This window comes from Rattus norvegicus, chromosome 19 (genome assembly GCF_036323735.1).
Source record: "Rattus norvegicus strain BN/NHsdMcwi chromosome 19, GRCr8, whole genome shotgun sequence".
Classification (NCBI taxonomy): Eukaryota; Metazoa; Chordata; class Mammalia; order Rodentia; family Muridae; genus Rattus; species Rattus norvegicus.
In genome coordinates, this window is record NC_086037.1 from 10,300,735 (window position 1) to 10,320,053 (window position 19,319).

General features: G+C 47.1%; 2 non-coding genes across 2 annotated transcripts; one reads left to right on the forward strand and one right to left on the reverse strand.

The window, feature by feature from the left end:
• Positions 1–11,231: 11,231 nt before the first annotated feature.
• Trnal-cag7 (transfer RNA leucine (anticodon CAG) 7) lies at positions 11,232–11,314 on the forward strand. Its single transcript has one exon. It is a non-coding gene; the product is annotated as a tRNA-Leu (tRNA).
• A 270-nt stretch (positions 11,315–11,584) lies between these two features.
• Positions 11,585–11,667, reverse strand: Trnal-cag8 (transfer RNA leucine (anticodon CAG) 8). The gene has a single exon. It is a non-coding gene; the product is annotated as a tRNA-Leu (tRNA).
• Positions 11,668–19,319: the final 7,652 nt, after the last annotated feature.

Sequence of the window (19,319 nt, forward strand, 5' to 3'; positions counted from 1 at the left end):
ACCCGGAAGCCAATTCCGAATTGGCAGGCTCCTACTGGGAAGAGTAAGCCCATAGGTGGATCTCAGGAAGAGTAACCCCAGGACCTGAGACCAGGGCTGACTCTGAAACCTATTTACCCATATAAGCATGAAACTTCCTTTGTTCTATTTAACCATTTAATAGAAAAGGAAGGGGTTTTGTTTCTGTTTCCCAAGCCAGGAAGCTGGGGAGGGTTCTGGTGCCAGGCTTGCCGCCTTTTATTTCAGGCATGGCCCCGTGCCAATTGATGTAATCTACAAACTCCTTACCTAGAGATTTACTTCCAAGATTCTGTCAGATTGGCCATCGCTATCAGCCAACACAATCTTGGTGGCTGCAAGTCCCTTTTTTCCCCACAGGGAAATCACCTGGGAATATCCTCTAGCTGATGGCTCTGTGCCTAGAGACTTGAGAGCTGCTTTTTGGATAGTTGGGAGTTTCCAGGATCCCAAATCTATCCCGCAGGAATGTTTGAGTCACTTCCCTGCTGTGGGTAATAAAAGGCTAGTAGTCAAATACCACTCTTCCTACTCCCAGCTTGAGCAGATCTGCAAAGTGCCCAGCTGAGAAGAGTCAACACTGTTTATACACACTTGCTCCCATCAGTCAAAGCGTCAGTCACAGCATCAGTCACAGTGTGCGATTCCTAAGACGGGGAGACAGAACAATAGTCCGGAGCCCCGAAGCCCCAGATCCATGTTGTCACACCTCCCTTCTCCCAGCCTCAGTTTCACCATTTGTAAAATGGAACAAGAACACATCTCCCGGTGGGATGCTTTGAAATTACTCGAGCAAATCACAAAGGGCACGCAGCTGCCGCTCAATGCTTGGGGGAACCCATGGTCTAGGGCAACTGTTGGCCATGATCTGGCTTAGACCATCACCACGTCTGACCTCCATTGCTTGCTGCCTTGTGTACCAATATCTGATTGAGTTTTGCAAATTGGAAAGTTTTATTTATGGGCTGGTCAATTGTGTCAGTTATGAAGACAGCTTATCGAATTCGAATAGGATTTGGGATATCTATTGCCTCGGGGGAAATGGTGCCTGAAGGGAGGTCCTCAGAGCTCTGCCCATGTTTCAGAGGTTACTCGTATGCCCATACATTGGACACATTTGCCATCCCCTGAGATTGGGCATTTTAAATTCAACTCAAAGGGGGTGACTAAGGGCGGGCAGGTGAGGCTGGCTCATTTACATGCTCACCCAAGTTTCCCTTTGGTTTCAAGTCCGTTGCTTAGATATAAAGCCCTGAGCGCCTTGGCAACACATTGCAGCTGCTTTGTTCATGGCATCTGACATGTGTTAAGGATCCCCCCAAACCTAACAGACCTTCTTCTCTGCGCTCAGCCCCAGTAGCTATGTGTCTGGGCTGAGCCTCTCTGTCCAGGATGCACACAGGAACACAAAGCTCCCCAAGATCTGACCTAACGTGTCTACTAAGGTCTAAGAGACCGCGTAGTCTGAGCCAGCGGGGCCAACTCCCTGTCATTGCTGCTTCTGTACCACCTAACCGTGAGACCTAAGGGAACTTAGAAAAGGAAAATCTATGAACAACAATGCCAAGCAACCAGAGCTTCCAGGACTAAGCCACTACCTAAAGACTATACATGGACTGACCCTGGACTCTGACCTCATAGGTAGCAATGAATATCCTAGTAAGAGCACCAGTGGAAGGGGAAGCCCTGGGTCCTGCTAAGACTGAACCCCCAGTGACCATGATTGTTGGAGGGAGGGCGGTATTGGGGGGAGGGTGGGGAGGGGAACACCCAAAAAAGAAGGGGAGCGGGAGGGGTTAGGGGGATGTAGGTCAGGAAACCAGGAAGGGGAATAACAATCGAAATGTAAATAAGAAATACTCAAGTTAATAAAGAAAAAAATAAAGAAAAAAGAAAAGAAAAGAAAAGAAAAGAAAAGGAAAGAAAAGGAAAGAAAAGGAAAATCTCCAAGCTTCAGTTTCCTGGTTTGTATAATGGTCCAGATTTGTCAGAGAGATAGGTCAGCAGTTAAGATGGCTGCCCCTGCTGGCAGAGGACCAGAGTTTGGATAAGCTCGCAACCACCTGAAACTCTGTTTCCAGGGCCTCCGAGCTCTTCTTGTCTCTAGGCACCCATGCACATGTGCACATGCACATACAAATAAAACTAAAGTAATTCTAAAAAATGATCCAGATTCTCTCTACCTCTCAGCCTTGCTCTGAGACAGTAATATATAAGACATGCCTAGCACAGCCCTTCCTGGTCTTCTATTGCATAACGCTTCTAGGGCCAGGAAGATGGCCAGTGGGTAAAGGAACCACACCAAGCCTGAGAAGGTAAGTTCTATCTACCAGACCTACATGATAGAATATAAGCCTTCCATACATCCTCTGCATACTTAGGGGTTAATAAAAGGAAAAGCTCGTTAAAATGGCGCTCTAGGTTCTGGTTAATGCACAGAAGGGAACCAGCCTGAAACAGAAAACTTTCCCATCTTACATAGGCCTCAGGTTTATACATTCCACATATCCCGTCATCCTTAAATCTCTTTCAGGTCCACGTTCCAGGTTACTATGAACAATTTAAACAGAGACAGGAGACTGCAACTTCGGACACTTAGACAGGTGGGAGATTTACACAGCAGAGGTAATTGCTAGAATTATTTAAGTATTTGTGGTAGTTTGGGTGGAAATGGCCCCCATAAGCTCATATGTTTGAACACCTGGCCCCCAGTTGGTGTGCTGTTTGGGGAGGATTAGTAGTCGTGGATTCAGTTTCCAGCAACCACATGGTGGCTCACAACCATGTGTAACGGAATCCGATGCCCTTTTCTGGTGTCTCTGAAGAGGCGACAGTATGCTCATATAAATAAAATAAATAAATCTTAAAAAAATTAAATAAATAAATCCTTTTAAAAAGAGAGAGAGAGAGAGACACCTTGGTCATGGTGTCTCTTCACAGCAATCTAACAGTCGCCAAGACACATGTGCATGCACAGACTCATATGTGTGTCATATATAAGTGGACATACATAAAAACTGAAACGGCATTGAAAGAAGTAACTTGGTATTTAAATATATGGGCTGGGGGCTGGAGAGATGGCTCAGAGGTTAAGAGCACTGTCTACTCTTCCAGAGGTCCTGACTTCAATTCCCAGCAACCACATGGTGGCTCACAACCACCTATAATCAGGTCTGGTGCCCTCTTCTGGCCTGTAGTTGCATACATGCAGGCAGAAAGGTGTATGATGTATACATAATAAATAAATAAATGTTTAAAATAAATAAATAAATATATGGGCTGGGTATTAGAAAAAGGACTTTAACTTTCTGTTGCCTGTAGTGTATCACTGGAGTGCCTTCAGTGGGACTGGGGCAGGTCCTGGGGGCCCCTTAAAAGAAGCCCTTTTAATTATACATGAAGAAATAGGTGGGAGTCAGAGAGGAACCAGGAAAACATTGTCTGGGAAGGTCAGCCAGGCTAGAGGATGGCTGGCTTAGCAAGTGGGGACAGCACAGGCTGTGTCTGGTGGCGGAGCAGACAGGCCCTCTGGCCTAGCCTGTAGAGGATGTCGATACAGAGAGAGGCTGCAGCGGAAGTCACTAAGACCTCGGAGGGGCCAGAGTTCTCATTTCTACTTCAAGGCGGGTGCTTCCAAGCCGGTGTTGAAGTTGCTCCTTCATTGCTCAAGGTCCTCCTCAGTGACACTTGGATCACCTGCTCTTCAGTAGCCCCAGCTTTCCTAGGCACAGATCAGACCGGGAAGGGCATGTGTAGTACACAGGTTGGCCCTGCTGCAGCTTCGAGGACAGAGGTCTCACCGGCCAGGGTCAGACAGTCCCCCACTGCCATCCCTGGTACCTTTTACATGACTGTGACTGCTTTCTGGCCCAGAGGAGGTTTTTCACGGCCTCATTCCAACCTGGACTACCCAAAGCAAAAAATGTCTTCCTTCCTTTAATCAGCAGCCTGGATGGCCACAACAGCCACAGGGAGAGCTTTGCCTCCGCCTCCCGGCTTAGCATTTGCCCCGCTTGGAGGAAAGTCCCAGGGCTGACCCGGAAAGCCCACCTGAGTTGGGGAAGTCCCTGTGTGACTCTTGACTTACTGAGCCCTGGTCAGGACCTGGTGACTACCCAGGCCAGGGCCCGGAGAGGTGGACTCCTAGCATTTCCATGACACCAGCTCTCCCTTCCAGAGGAAAGGGTGACAGGAAACTGAGTCTTAGCAAATGCCACTGTGGACATCATGATCCTAACAGCGCCACCATAATATGTGTGTTTATAATTATCTGACAGACGCAAAGAAAGAATGGAGCTTAGAGAGGCAAGTAATTCATTGATAGTCAGACAGCTAATACATAGATCTTTGCCTAGCAAGCACAAGGCCCTGGGTTCGGTCCCCAGCTCCGAAAAAAAGAAAAGAAAAAAAAATACATAGATTTGATTCATCTGCGTCAAAGATCCCTGGGAATGGGGGTGGGTAGAGAGACGTCTCAGTGGTAAAGAGCGATTTCTGTTATTCTAGAGTATCTGAGCTTGGTGCCCAACGCCCACATCTGCAGCTCCAGGAGAAGCCACACCCTATTCTGTCCTCCAGGGATGTCCCCTACCATGTGTATATATACACTTTTAAAAATTAAAACAAGGCTTCCTCAGAAATGCTGTGTGCCTACTGCCGGGCTAGGTGTTCTCTTAGGCAGTCCCCTCAGGGTCTTAACTGCTGAGACATCTCTCCAGCCCTGCAGTTCAATAATTAATGTGGAGATGGCAAAAACAGGTTTTCTTTAGCTTAACACTACTGGCTTAATTTTTTTTTTTAGTTTTACAGAGATCTCATTCTATAAATTATACCGGTCCCTGACTCACAGCAATTCTCCTGCCTCAGCCCCTCAGTGTGTTGTGATTACATGAAGGCCTGACTCCCCAGGGAGAGCTGTGGGTCTTTACCCTCTAGCCCTGTGGTGCCCCCTGACTCTGCCTCACCCAGGGTTTCTTCCCACTGCTCATTCCCACTGAGAAGAAAAATCTGAAGCTGTGCGAGCTTGCTGAGTCATGAGCAGGTTGGACCTGGAGGGGTGGGGCTATTTTTAGGATTGTTTTCATTATTGGAGACAGCTAAAAGAATGGGTAGGTTTTTCCCAGCATGGCTGTCCCTGTGGCCCGGCCAAGCTTTTGTGCTCCAGGTTCTGCTTTCGTTGGCTGCCAGAGGAGGTCAGAAGCCATCCGGCGCCAGGGCTAAACCTGTGCCAAGACCCCAGTCTGGCATCTCAGTCACTGTGTGAAAGCGGGATGTCCCAAGGGACAGGAGGTCTGACAATGAAGTGGACAAGGTAGGCAGAAGTCTTTAAGACAGGAGGTGAGATCTATCAAAGACCTCCAAGGTCACCCTGCCCCTCCCCACCACTGTGGCCCAGTTTTTCCACTTAGAATTGGGTCACATGGACAGAAGTGTTTCCGTGTGACCAGAATGGTTTCAAAGCCAGAAGTTCACTTTCAAGTTCTGTGGAATGCTAAATGTGCCCTTGAAATCCTTTGATCACCCTAGAAAAGAGATGCCCAGAAAGAAATACCCAGGAATGGCAGAGGCTCTTGTTTGCTACTCTGCAGAGCAGGGACACGTGGCCCAATTTGAGCTAGAGGCATCAGAACCGAGAGAGAGAGCATGTGGGCTGGGGACCCTGAGGTCACACCTACCTCTGCTGCTCGCCAGCTCCGTGATCTTAGGCGGAAGTGACTCTACCTCAGTTTGCCCACCTTTGAAAATAGGTTCTGTATCGAGTCTGTGGACAAGTTAGGACAAGCTGGGCACAGGATAGCCTGGCACATAGAGGATGCTGCCCAAAGCATGCAAGGCTGCATTTCTCCACCTGGTGAACACTGTGGGGCAGGCTCTGACTGCTGACCTTGCAGAAAGGTTTTCAAGAGTACCACCTACCCAACCCCAGGCTGTCCTGCCTGCCTCACCCGAGGCAACCCAAAACGTGCCCAGCTTTCCTCGCACCTCCCCAAACCCATCCACTTCCCTTTCCTCCATCTTCCGTTATCCAGCTCCTTCTCTTCCCCAGACAGAATCTTACTATTTAGCCAAAACTGGCCACAGGTGCGTGACCTCTTGCCTCAGCCTCTCAAGCCTTAGGCACTTACCACCATACTTCCTCTTTTCTGATTTCTCATACACAAGTCCATCTGCCCCTCAAGGCCCGTCCAGAGCCATCCTTCCCCAGACCACACAGTGCAGGTTCTGAATCCCATCTTTCCTACGACAGCTCGAATGTGTCTTCATCATGGCTAACGTGGCTCCACTCTCTTCGCAGTCACTGCCCAGTCTCCTTGCCTCGGATGTAACTTACTTGTTCGTTATGTTTCTTTCCCACCAGACTCAGCTACGGGAAGGCAGGGACCTCACCACGGTCTCTCCATCAGGAAATGCTAGTCTAGAAGTTTGGTAAGGACAAATAGATTGTGGATGGATAAATGAGTGGATGATAGATGGGTGGGTGGGTTGATGGGAGGATAAATGGAAGGATGGATGGATGGATGAATGGATAGATGGATTGATAGAAGGATAGATGATAGATGGATGGAAGGATGGATAGAAGGATGGATGGATAGATGGATGGAAGGATGGATAGAAAGATAGATAGATAGATAGATAGATAGATAGATAGATAGATAGATGAATACATTATGGATAGACAAATAGATGGGTGGAGCTCAGGGAGCTGGAGAGCCCTCTGCTAAGGCATCCTGATGCATTCCTTCCCTGAGAACCTTTATTCCTGTTGCCCAACCTCCCCCATCATTCTCTTAAGTCTTCCTTTGCACAAAGTCTGTGATTATTTTTGTTAGCATGTGCAGGGCTAGTTGTCACAGTTAGGGGTTTTATTGCTACAACCAAACGGCATGGCCAAAAGCAAGTTGGGGAGGGAAGTGTTCATTTGGCTCATACTGACATACTGTTCATCCTCAAAGGACATCAGGATAGGAACCTGGAGGCAGGAACTGGTGCAGAGGCCATGGAGGGGCACTGCTTACTGGCTGCTCCTCATGTCTTGCTCAGCCTGTTTTCTTACAGAAGCCAGGACCACCAGGTCTGGACTATGGTCAGACGAAGCCTCTCTACAGCTGTTTAAAAAAAAAATCTAACAGGCATGGGTGGCAGAGATGTGGTGATGGGGAATGGGAGGCTCTTTCCCATGCAGTATTTACTCTGTTCACATGGTTTTAGCCCAGGAAACAAACGCCAGGGCGAATACCCAAGTGTTCTAGACTTAGACGTGCCTCATGCCCTATGCTAGAGTACTTCACACATTTCAGTGTTTTCTGTGTTACTACTGGGTTGGGGGAGTTATGACCTCTATGGCTAGAGGCTAAAGTACCCACAGTGCAGATGGCTAAAATGCTCGCTGCACTGAAAACCGGGTCCCTGTGTCTCTGCCCTGAGATTGCATCTCAGGATTGGAATCTCCCCAGCTAAAGCCTGCCTGTTGAGGAGGAGAGGTCTCCTTTCCCTCCTCGCTCCCCCACTGTTAGCCCAATCTGCTGATCTGCTTTCCTATAGAATCAAAGAATACCAGCATAGGGGTGGCCCCACCCACAATGGGCTGGGACCTCGACGGTCAATCACCAATTAAGAGAATGCCCTACTGATGGATTTTATGGGGGCATTTTCTTAATTGAGTTTCCCTCCTTTCAAATAACTACTTTGTGTCAAGGTGACCTTGAAGTAGCCAATACACGAGTCATATCTTCTTGAAAATGTAGAGTAGGGGCGTGAGATTCCCCTGGGAAGCTGGGGGTTCTAGGAATGGACAGAGACCTTAGTCCTTTGTACTTTCTGAATGTGTCATGAGGCCCTAGGCGGGTGGTTGCTTCCCCAGCCTTTCAGGGCCATCTCTAGACCTACAAACTTGAGTCCAGTATCACCAACTCTCTAAGGGCCAAACCCATCTTAGCAGGATTTCTGAGGAGCGAGAGTAGGGGCATGGTTCCGGGAGGGAAGAAGAGCAGGAGTCGGTATAACAAACCCTTTCCCATAGGCTCTGAACCATTGAGGACTCCAACATCTCCTCCTTAACCCACAATCAAACAGGAGTTCCTGGGCTGGTACACAGGGCAGGACTTGATCCCATGGTGGGGAGGCGGGTGTCAAAGAGCTGAATAGGTAGAAGGAGACCTCCTTCTCAACAGCCAGGCATTATATTAGCTGGGAGACTCTAGTCCCAGTATTTGCAATTCCTAGGCAGGAAAGCAGGCACTCAGTTCCCAGCTGCAGACACATGTGGAATAGTTAGTCGCTCAGTCCGGAACATTCCTAAGATGCCTACAAGCTCCCTTGGGGATAGAGGAAGTCCCAGCCGGTTCTGCCATGTGGAGGGGGTCTATGGTTGAGACATCTGTAGCCGGCACTTTACAGAAACAGCCACATGTGTAATAAACAGCCGTGGTGTATTCAGGGCAGAGAACCCAGGCTGGGGCCAGGGAAGGCTTCTGCCTGAGTCAGGGAGGTTAATGAACCACTTTTTTTTAAAAATTTATGTATTATATATAAGTACATTGTAGCTGTCTTCAGACACACCAGAAGAGGGCAGATCTCTTTACAGATGGTCGTGAGCCACCATGTGGTTGCTGGGAATTGAACTCATTAAGAGTGTTAAGAGCAGTCGGGTGCTCTTAACCACTGAGCCATCTCTCCAGCCCTAATGAGCCACTTTTAAGCTGGCTGTCATGATTCACAGAGGGGGACGTGGAGGGATTGCTCTAGCTCAGGAGTTCAAAATGAGCCTGGGAAACCTAGCGAGATTCTCATTAATATGTATATAGTATATGTAAATGTATATATTAGCCTGGTGGCTCATGCCTGTGAACTCAGCACTGGGGACCCTTGAGGTAGGAAGACTCCATGTTGTAGATTTGTCTGGGCAATATGCTAACTAGGCAGTGCTATGCTATACTTGATTTGATATACCAAGACCTTTCTTAAAGACACAAAACCAACAACAAAGGGAGATGAAAAACATTTATATTTATGCTTTGGGATTACCCACCGCCTTTCTCAGGCTGGCTGGGGGGATGTTTGAGGTCCTAGGAACAGAAAACCAGAACCACTGTGGCCCCAGCCAAGGTATGAGGCTAACTGCTGGCAGGACTTCAGGCTGGGCAGGCTCTGGTGAGCTCGTTTGGGATATCCCTGCCTGGCATGGATGAGACAAGCGTGCTGCTTCCAGAAACCCCTCGGGCTTGGACACCAGCCTGGAGCCAGGAGCCAGCCAGCAACGGGACAGGTCGGTTACCTGCAGAAGCGGCAGAGGAAAGCGAGGGAGATGGGAATTTGGCACCTACAGCCTGTTTTCCTTTCCCTCTTTCCATTTTAGGGTGTGTAATTCTTCTTCCCAGTGGACTGCCCAAACACAGCTTCTGTGTCATTTCCTTCCCTCTAGGAGGGAGGCTGAAGGCTTTGCTTTCCTTTTAGACCTTCACCACAGGGAGTCTCAAATTTCCCTCTTCTCCCCCCCTCCCCCTCCCCCGCTCAGACTCTCCCTTTTCCTGATTTAAAAACATCTTAAATTATGTACGTGTGGAACCCTAGGAGGTCAGAGACATAGGGTCTCCTTGCTGGAGTTACAGGCAAACATGAACCACCTGCTTATGGGTGCTTGGAAGTGGACTAGGGTCCTCTGCAAAGGCAGTACCTGCTCTTGACTGCTGAGCCATCTCCCTGGCCCTCCTTACTTCCCACTTTCCTTCCCCCCAACTCTCGATTTTATTTGGGGTTAGGGTTGATAAGGTCTCCCTGTGTAGCCTTGGTATAGAGCTCATTACATAGACCAGGCTGGATTCACAGAGGTCCTATCTTTTCCTCTTTCTAGACACAGCATCACACTTTGTAGACCAGGCTAGCCTAGAACTCATGATGTCCTGCCTCTATGTCCCAAGTACTGAAATTATAGGTGTGTTCTACCATGCCTAGACTTCCACGTCTCTTTTCCCTCTTTTTGTCTGTCGTTTCCCCTTTATGGCCAGAGATCCTGTTCAGGGAGGGCCAGAGGTATGTAAAGGGGTGAACTTCAGTGTGTTAAATAATATATACACTTATAATATCATAATACACAAACCTAAGCTCCTCGGCCCTAATTCCTGCGTCTTGGCGATGTTGACACGCCACCTCTCCTCCCGAGAGAGTTTAGTTCTCTCTGCCTGAGAACCTTTGTGTTCACTGGATCTCCCACCAAACGTTGCTACCTTTCCATCCAACATTGATTTTGTTTGCCTTATCCTTTGGATTCACTGAAACTGTCTCAGGCCCTTTTGACCCAATGTCTGTAACCATTCTTCGTCGGGTTTCTTTTTTTTTCCCCTCCCATTAATTTATTCTCTAACCATTCTTAATCATTTTTGGTTTGACACAGGATTTAGCCTGAAATTCACTATGTAGACTAGAATTCACAAAGAGATCAACCCGCCTCTGCCTCAGATGTTACTTATCGTCATTATTATTGTGGGCACGGTATGCTGTCCTTATTTGTACCTTTGGAAATAACATGGGGAACAGCTCCTCTGGGCTGCGGGTTTTCTGTTTCCGTGAGCAAGTCTGAGGTTTGGGGAGAAGGGGGCGAGAAGGAACAGAAGAAGGCAAGGGGCGGAGAGGAGTGATGAGTCACGAAATGACTGAAAGCGAGAGGGTGCGGGGGTTAGGGGGTCTGATCTGCTTGCTACTGTGTGTCAGGCACTCTGTGGGCACTGGAGACAAGGCCAGAACCCGGATCAGACCGTGCCGCCGAGGGGTTCATCTAAGCTAGAATCCGAAACAAACCAGTAACCCTGCAAATGGGTCGCTGCGATTTTGGCCACCGTTAGGCAAGAGGACCAGGACTTTACGACGTCACAGGGTAGCAAAGGCTAAGCACCGTTAGCTGGCTCGAATATACGGACCTGATTGCCACGTGCCATAAAGTCATGAAGGTGAGGATGCAAAAAAATGCAAGGTTGCTGGCAGATCCGTAGGAAACAAAACTAAAGGACACAGTTTCTGCATTCATTTAAATGAAAAAAAAAAAAAAAAAAGCCTTTCGGGTTTTCCAGTGAGTGGCGAACGCCTCCTGCTGGTCACTGGGTGGCATTACACAGGGCACTTGCTCCTCCCAATGGGAAAACTAGAGACATCTACTTCGGTACGCATGCGCACATTGAGAAGCTTACAAAGAACACTCTCTACGCCAGCCATCTCCAGTTGTCAGGATGGCCGAGCGGTCTAAGGCGCTGCGTTCAGGTCGCAGTCTCCCCTGGAGGCGTGGGTTCGAATCCCACTTCTGACAAGTTAACCATTTTCTTGTCCATAATCAAGTTGAATTAGGTAATCATTAATCGGCTTTTCATAATATTCTCTTCTTTGTTGTTTTAAATGTCATTGTATACTTCTTTAAACTATCTTCTTATTACGTATTTTTTATTTGGAACTGTAAAAAGAATTAAGGAGCTGGGGAAAAAAAATGATAACTCTCATTCTGGTCTGTCAGGCGCAAGGTCTAGTTTTCAAATTTGCTTTTGATTTTCGGAGAAAATTGCCGGCAAGAAAACGTAAGCTTTGTCAGAAGTGGGATTCGAACCCACGCCTCCAGGGGAGACTGCGACCTGAACGCAGCGCCTTAGACCGCTCGGCCATCCTGACTTGGAGAGTGGGCTTTCTCATGTTCATTTTAGTTATTGGCATTCTGTGACACCACTGCTGCCATGCCACCACCACTTTCTCCTATCATCACCATCGCTACATACATATACATATACATATACACACCACGCCCTCACCCCAGCTGCACACGCACATGCTAACCTGGCATCTACAGCCAGCGTCTCTCCCGCTTTGTGCAGTATCTACAGTCCGGTCTACCCAGGGTTTAAAAACCACCGGTAGTAGCAGGGCGTGGCGCCCCTCACTTGTAATTCTAGCACTCAGTAATCTAAAGCAGAAGAACCGCCTCGAGTTCCAGACCAGCCTGGGCCATGGAGTTAGACTCGATCTCAAAAAAAACAAAACAAAACAAAAAAAAACAAACAAACAAACAAAAAAAAACCCAAACCAACCAACCAATCAAACAAACAAACAAAAAAACAAAAAAAACTAAATAAAGGACAACAAACACATACAGTGTTGACAAGACTCCCCTCTTTTTAAACGGACCTGCAGCTGTTTCACTGGAAACAACGTAGAAAACCTGTTTCTCTTACATTCTGTAGGAAAGAACTATAGACGTAAATACAAGGACGAGCTACTGCCTCTGAATTCTAGAGGACCTGTGGCTCCGCGCCACCGGATGCCGAGACTAATTCTTAGCGAGGCGGACAGGCTGGAGATGGCCTGCGGGCAGGGGGCGCTGCGGTCGGCTTCAGAGAAACTGGAGAACTTAGGGAGAGAACTGTTGGTGTTGATCTTGTCTGTTTTTTTGGGTTTTGTTTTTGTTTTGTTTTTTTTGTTGTTGTTTTTGTTTTTGTTTTTGTTTTTGTTTTTTGAGCAGGGTCTCATAGCCTAGGATGACCTCAAAAATCGTTAAGTAGTTGAGGATGACCTTGAACTCCTGATCCTCCTGCCTCCTCCATCCACTGAGGGTTACTGGGGCAGGGCTGAACTCATGCTAAGCAAGTACTCTACTAACCCAACTAGCTGCATCCTTCTCCTATAAGACACTTTTTTTTCTTTTTTTTTTCTTTTTTCTTTTTCTTTTTTTTTTTTTTTTTTTTTTTGTAAATTCATGTTTAAGTCCTGGGCTACATGAGAAATACTTTTTTTGTCTCCCAAAAAAAGTAACTTCTCTGCCAGGCAATAATTCCAGCGCTTGAGAAGCAGAGGCGGAGTTCAAGGTCAGCCTGGTCTACAAGAGCTAGTTCTTGGACACCCAAGCCCACACAGAGACACTGTGTGTGTGTGTAGGGGGGGGGGGGAATCCAAAACAAACAAAAAGTAACTTCTCAAAGTAACTTCTCAAAGTAAACTGTTTCTCAACTTAAAACTTAGAGCAATAAGACAGGTGTGTCAACGGATATTCATAATCGTGGCCATTGAGAGGTAAAGAAAGGAGAATTAGGAATTCAAGATTAGCCTCGGTTACAGAGTGAATTTAAGATTAATTTGGGATACACGAGATCCTATCTTTAAAAAAAATGGGGAGGAAAAAAAAAGAAAAAGAAGAAACACCTTGGGAAAGAGCCTGGCTAGAAGTCGGTGTTAGCCTGTGGTAGGGAGACAAAGGACTAGTTAGTCACCCAAGTTGTCATGCAGCAAGTCAAAGAGAGTGAAGCTCCTCTCCAAGTTTCCAAATTCCACTATGGAGAGGACAGGGAAATGGCTCGGTGGGAGACAGTTTGATGTGCAAGCGTTGAGGACCTGAGTTTTAATACCAAGAACCTACGTAAAGGTGAACACAGTAGCATTTCTTGCAATGAGCTGAGAGGTGAGACAGGAGAATCCCTGGAAGGTTTGGGGCTAGCTAGCCTAGAACACCTAGCAGCCTCAATGTGGAGGCGAGGACAAACCCCTGAGGCTGACCTCTGACCTACACACACACACACACACACACACACACACACACACACACACACACACACACACGCACACACACGATTAAGAGCACTGTCTGCTTTCGCAAAGGTTTGATTCCCAAGATTCATTCACATACCATCTCACAATCATCGGTAGCCTAGTTCTTGGGGATCCAACGCCCTCATCTGGCTGCCTTAGGTACTACATGCATGTGGTTGAGGTAGTCTCAGGCAAAACACAGCAAATAAATAATTTTTAAAATTTCAATATGTAGGGGTTGGGGATTTAGCTCAGTGGTAGAGCGCTTGCCTAGCAAGCGCAAGGCCCTGGGTTCGGTCCCCAGCTCCAGAAAAAAGAAAAAAAAAAAGAAAAAAATTCAATATGTAGCTCTTGCTCTCTCTCTTCCTCTCTTCCCCTTTGTCCCTTCTCTCCCATTCCCTTCCCCCCTTCCCTTCACATGCTCATGGCCGGCCTCTACTCCTCTCCTCTTCTACTCTCTCTTGTCCCTCTCCCTTGTCTGGTCCTCTCATTAAACCTTTTCATGTGGGAAAAAAATTTTTTTTCAATATGTATACTAATCTCATTTTTGTTAAAGTAGATTGGAAGGTTTTAAAGTAAATGCATGAAAATGTCTTTATTTCTACATAGACACACCAATGAAAATTAAAAATTAAAAAAAAAAAACACAGGAAAAGATCTGAGAAAATTCATCCAACTCTTAACATGTCTGCCAAGGGGGCTTTGACCAGCAATAAACCATGTGAATGAATGAATTAATAATTAATAATTATGTTGGAAAGAGGAGCCAATCCCACACCATCAGCACAAGTGTGACACCGTCAGTATGTGTGCTAGCTGGAAACATGGAAGCTCATAGGAAGAGGCCTGTAAATTTGTTGGAACTGAAATTTAGTTGTTTTTTATTTTTAATAAATCTTTATTTCATGTATGTGCGTACACTGTCGCTGTCTTCAGACACACCAGAAGAGGACATCGATCTCATTTCTCATTACAGATTTTGTGAGCCACCATGTGGGTGCTGGGAATTGAACTCAGGACCTCTGGAAGAGCAGTCAGTGCTCTTAACCTCTGAGCCATCTCAGCCCTTAAATGTTAGTTAAAATAGTGTTAGTACCCTTCAGTGACCCGTTCTGTAATTTTTCTCCCATTGCACCTCTCAACACTCTTAGTTTGTCTTTTTTTTTTTTTTTTTTTTTTCTTTTTTTTTGAACTGGGGACCGAACCCAGGGCTAGGCAAGAGCTCTACCACTGAGCTAAATCCCCAACCCCATGTCTTTTTGGTTTTATTGAATGTGGGTGGTATATGGGTCAGACGCTTGAGGGTGCAGGTGACCCTGCCGGTAGGGACCTGTGGAGACAGAACACCGGTCTCCTCTTCTGTTAATCTCTGTTAATCTCTGCCCTGTTACTTTGAGACAGGCTACCTCAATGAGTTCTCACTTCTGAGACCTCTAGGGAGCTGCCTGTCTCCAATCCCCCAGTTTTGAAGTCATGGTCACTGACAGCCACGCCCAGCTTTTGAGCTGGATGCAAAAAGAGTTCGAATCCAGGTCTTCATAGACAGTGCCTTATTCCCAGGTCTAGCTGATTTTTTTTTTTTTTTTTTTTTTTTTTGGTTCTTTTTTTCCCGGAGCTGGGGACCGAACCCAGGGCCTTGCGCTTCCTAGGCAAGCGCTCTACCACTGGGCTAAATCCCCAACCCCTAGCTGATTTTTTTTTTAAAACTCTCTTTCTTTTCTGCCACCGCCATGCCACCCAGACTTGAAGAAGACTGGGAAACTCCGAGGCCACATGAGCCACTGGCTGCAAGCACCCAGGAGGCCGCGGGAATGTTGGAGGCATGCATTACCACAGGATCAACTTTGACAAATGTCGTCCAGGTTACTTCGGGAAAGTTGGTACGAGGCGTGACCCCCCTGAAGAGGAACCAGAGCTTCTGCCCAACTGTAAACCTGGGTAAATTATGGACGTTGGTCAGCGAGCAGACACGGGTCAGTGCAGCAAAAGACAAGACTGGAGCTGCTCCCACACTGAGGATGTTGGATCAGGCCACTACAGAGTTCTGGGGAAGGGGAAGGGGAAGCTTTGTGAAGGCCAGATTCTTCAGAAGCGCTGAAGAGAAGATTAGGGGTGTTGGGGGTGCCTGTGTTCTGGTGTCTTAAAGCCACTTCAGAGGTTAATTAAATGCTAACATACTCCAAAAAAAAAAAAAGATAATCTATTTTAATGATCTAATTCATTAGGGTTTTGTTGTTGTGGGTTTTTTGTGGGGTTTTTTTTTTTTGTTTGTTTTGTTTTGTTTTGTTTTGTTTTTGAGGCTTTCTCTTTGTAGCTCTGGCTTTTCTGGAACTCACTCTGTATACTAGATTGGCCTTGTTAAGCTCACAAAGTTCTGCCTGCCTCTGCCTCCTAAGAGCTGGAATTAAAGGCTTGGACCAATATTCCTGGTCTTGTTGATATTTTTGAGAAAAGGTTTTTCTATATAGGCAAAGCTTGCCTGGAACTTAGGCTAATTCCCCTCCTGGGTCTTTCAAGTAGTTGGGAATACAGGCCTTATACAACTAGGCCTGGCTCCTGGACTAATGTCTATCTGCCCTGTGAAAAATCCTAGTGTCCCTCTGATCTGCCAGGCTTGGAGTAGGGATTTCACCAGAATAGAACACTGAAGAACTAAAGAGGGCTGGCCATAGGTGCTCTGGGTGAGCAGAGACCATCCCTGGGAAGAGGGTCAAATCGATTCCCCAGCCCAGTCCTGCAGTACATTCCAACTATCCCGAGCTCTTGTCCCGTCTGTGTGGATCTGGGTGGGCAGCTGGTTCTAGCCTGGCTCAGATCCCCTCCCACATTTCCTGGCAGCTGACCCAGTGCTCCGCTTGCTCTGCGATGCCATTTGAAAGGAATGGGAGTGGGATTAGCTAAACGGCAGAATGCAAACCAACGGCAAAAACAAAAACACACCACTGTTTCAGAATCTGCCTTAAAAACAATCCCCTGATTGTTCTGTGTCATAATAAAGTGAAAGGGCCCAGCCCCGCTTTGTTCTGAGCTTGGACTGGTCTCTAAGTTACAGTTTCCCTGCTACTGAAATGTACTTTTCACTTGTAGAGTAGCTGTTTTCGTGGTGCGTGTGTGTGTGTGTGTGTGTGTGTGTGTGTGTGTGTGTGTGTGTGTGTGTGTGTGTGTGTGCGCGCGTGCGTGTGTGCGTGCTCAGTAGAGAGATTGACAGAGACAGACACACAGAAACAGAGACAGAGAGACAGAGACAGGGAGGGCGTCCCAAGTGCACTGGGTTAAACCAGAATCAACCAGTCCTTCTGTCAAAGTCCCAAGATCCTAAAAGCCTCCCTCTTGTTCTTTGTTTTTTGAGACAGGTAAGTGAGAGAGAGCCCTTGGTCCCCCAGGACCCCATTCTGAGATTTTAGGCTTGCATCACTCAGCCAGTTAAAAACCCTGCAAGTGGGGTTGGGGATTTAGCTCAGTGGTAGAGCACTTGCCTAGAAAGTGCAAGGCCCTGGGTTCAGTCCTCAGCTCTGAAAAAAAGAAAAAAAGAAAAAACAAAAAACAAAAAACCTGCAAGCATCATTTTGGAGGACTGTATAACAGCTAACTAGTGCTACTCCAAATATCCTTGTTCTAGTCCTCAAAATATGTGGAAAAGGATAGCTGGGCAGTGGGGGTGCCCACCTTTAATCCCAGCTCCCCAGACACAGAGGCAGGCAGATCTTTGATTTAAGGCCAGTTTGGTCTACAGAGCAAGTTCCAGGGTAACCAGGGTAACACTGAGAAACCTTATCTCAAAAAATAAATAAATAAAATAAAATAAATAGTAATAGTTTTTAAAAAAAAGAAAAAGAATTGACCCAGGCATGATGACGTACACCTGAAGCAGGAGTATCAGGAATTTAGGGGCATTCTCTGTATAGTGAGTTCAAAGCTAGCCTGGGCCATAGTGTTAGATCTTTCTTAAAAGAAAGGAAATGGGGCTGGGGATTTAGCTCAGTGGTAGAGCGCTTACCTAGGAAGCGCAAGGCCCTGGGTTCGGTCCCCAGCTCCGGGAAAAAAAAAAAAAAAGAACCAAAAAAAAAAAAAAAAAAGGGGGGGAGGGAGGAAGGAAGGAAGGAAGGAAGGAGCCTCCAGATGTGGTAGCTCCCAGAACTTGAGAGACAGAGACAAGAGATCCAGTCTGCAGCAGATCTGAGGCCAATCTAAGCAACATTGCAAGAAGCTCTTGTCTCATAAAAAGCCAAAAGAAAAGAGTGACTTACCATCCCATTGGTCCCTAGGCTAGATTCAGCTGACACAGATGGCTGGCCAGGTATCCCCTTCCTCCCTCAGGGATCCATGTATGTCCCTCCTGAGCTGCACCCTCAGTGGAAAAGGGCAGCCCCTCCCTGATAGAGCCTTCCCTTGTGGGCATCTGAGCAGGCGCATTCTGCTACTAGACCCTCCAGACAAACTTTTAAGAAACAAAAGGGTTGCTGGACATAGAGCCTTGGGCATTTGGCCCGGTGCTAGTGTATTTGTTTATCGTGTTCAAGACTCGGGGCTCAGTCCTTGGCACAGTGTGAACTGGTATTTATAATCTCAGCACTTGAGAGGCAGAAGCAGGGCAAAAATCCATCATCAGACACATCAGAAGTTCAGGGCTGGCCTGGGTTACATGAGACTTTGTCTTTAAAAAGAAGACTCTTGCTCTCTTCCTCTTACCCTCTCCCCACTTTGTGCCTTCTCTCCCCATTCCCTTCCCCCATCTCTCTCCGTGTGCTCATGGGCGGCCTCTCTACTCCTCTTCTACTTCTTCCTTCTCTCTCTCTCTCTCTCTCTCTCTCTCTCTCTCTCTCTGCCCCCACTACCCTCTTACATCCCCTCCCCATGACCTAACAAACTCTATTCTATACTAAAAAAAATAATAATAATAAAGAAGAAGAAAAGAAGAAAAAGGAATCTTTGCAGATTGTTAGTGACTGGCTGACTGAATAAATATTTCAAGTTCCTGATTTGAGGATACTGAACTGTATTATCTCGTAGGCAATATCGTCATGACCACATCCTTACAAAAGAGATGGGGTGGGAGTGTAGATCTTGTGCATAGGAAGAGGAGAGCTGACTGACGATACATAGACAGGGCTAGATAGGGTACCAGAATCCACTGATGGCTGGTCACCTGTAATCCCAGCGTGTAAAGACCTGACCTACACGGAAATGTCAAAAGCATGAAGTCAGTTGGGTGACAGAGCAATCCGGTCTTAAAACAAAATGTGAGAAAAAAAATAACTCCAGAGGTTGCCTGGCCTCAGGACATCACGGCTGTGTCTCCATGATGCTGCTTCTGCGTATCTAGCCTCCATCACTGAGAGGAAACTTTTGTTACTTTAAGGCCTGGAGCATGTGGTAAGTTGTCACCAGAAGCCACAGGATAGTACAGTAGTCTGCATAGCCTCTGTGACTTGGTCCCTTCTCACTGGGGGCCAGTGTCACCCTCATGTGCTCAGTCCCACTGGGGACCTGCTTTCTATTTCTCCATCTCCCTAGGTTGGTCCTGCTACAGGGCCTTTGCACAGACTCCGCCCCTTGCTTACGTCCTCCCAAGGTTTCCTCCTACTCACAAATTCGGGCTTCTGCACAGGTGTCATCCCTTCTGATAGGTCTTCCTTGACTAATGTGCTGGTTGATTTTGTGTCAGCTTGATACAATCCAAGAGGAGGGAAGTTGGCTTGAGAAAATGCCCCCCCCCCCCCGTAAGATTGGCGAAGGCAAGCCTGCAG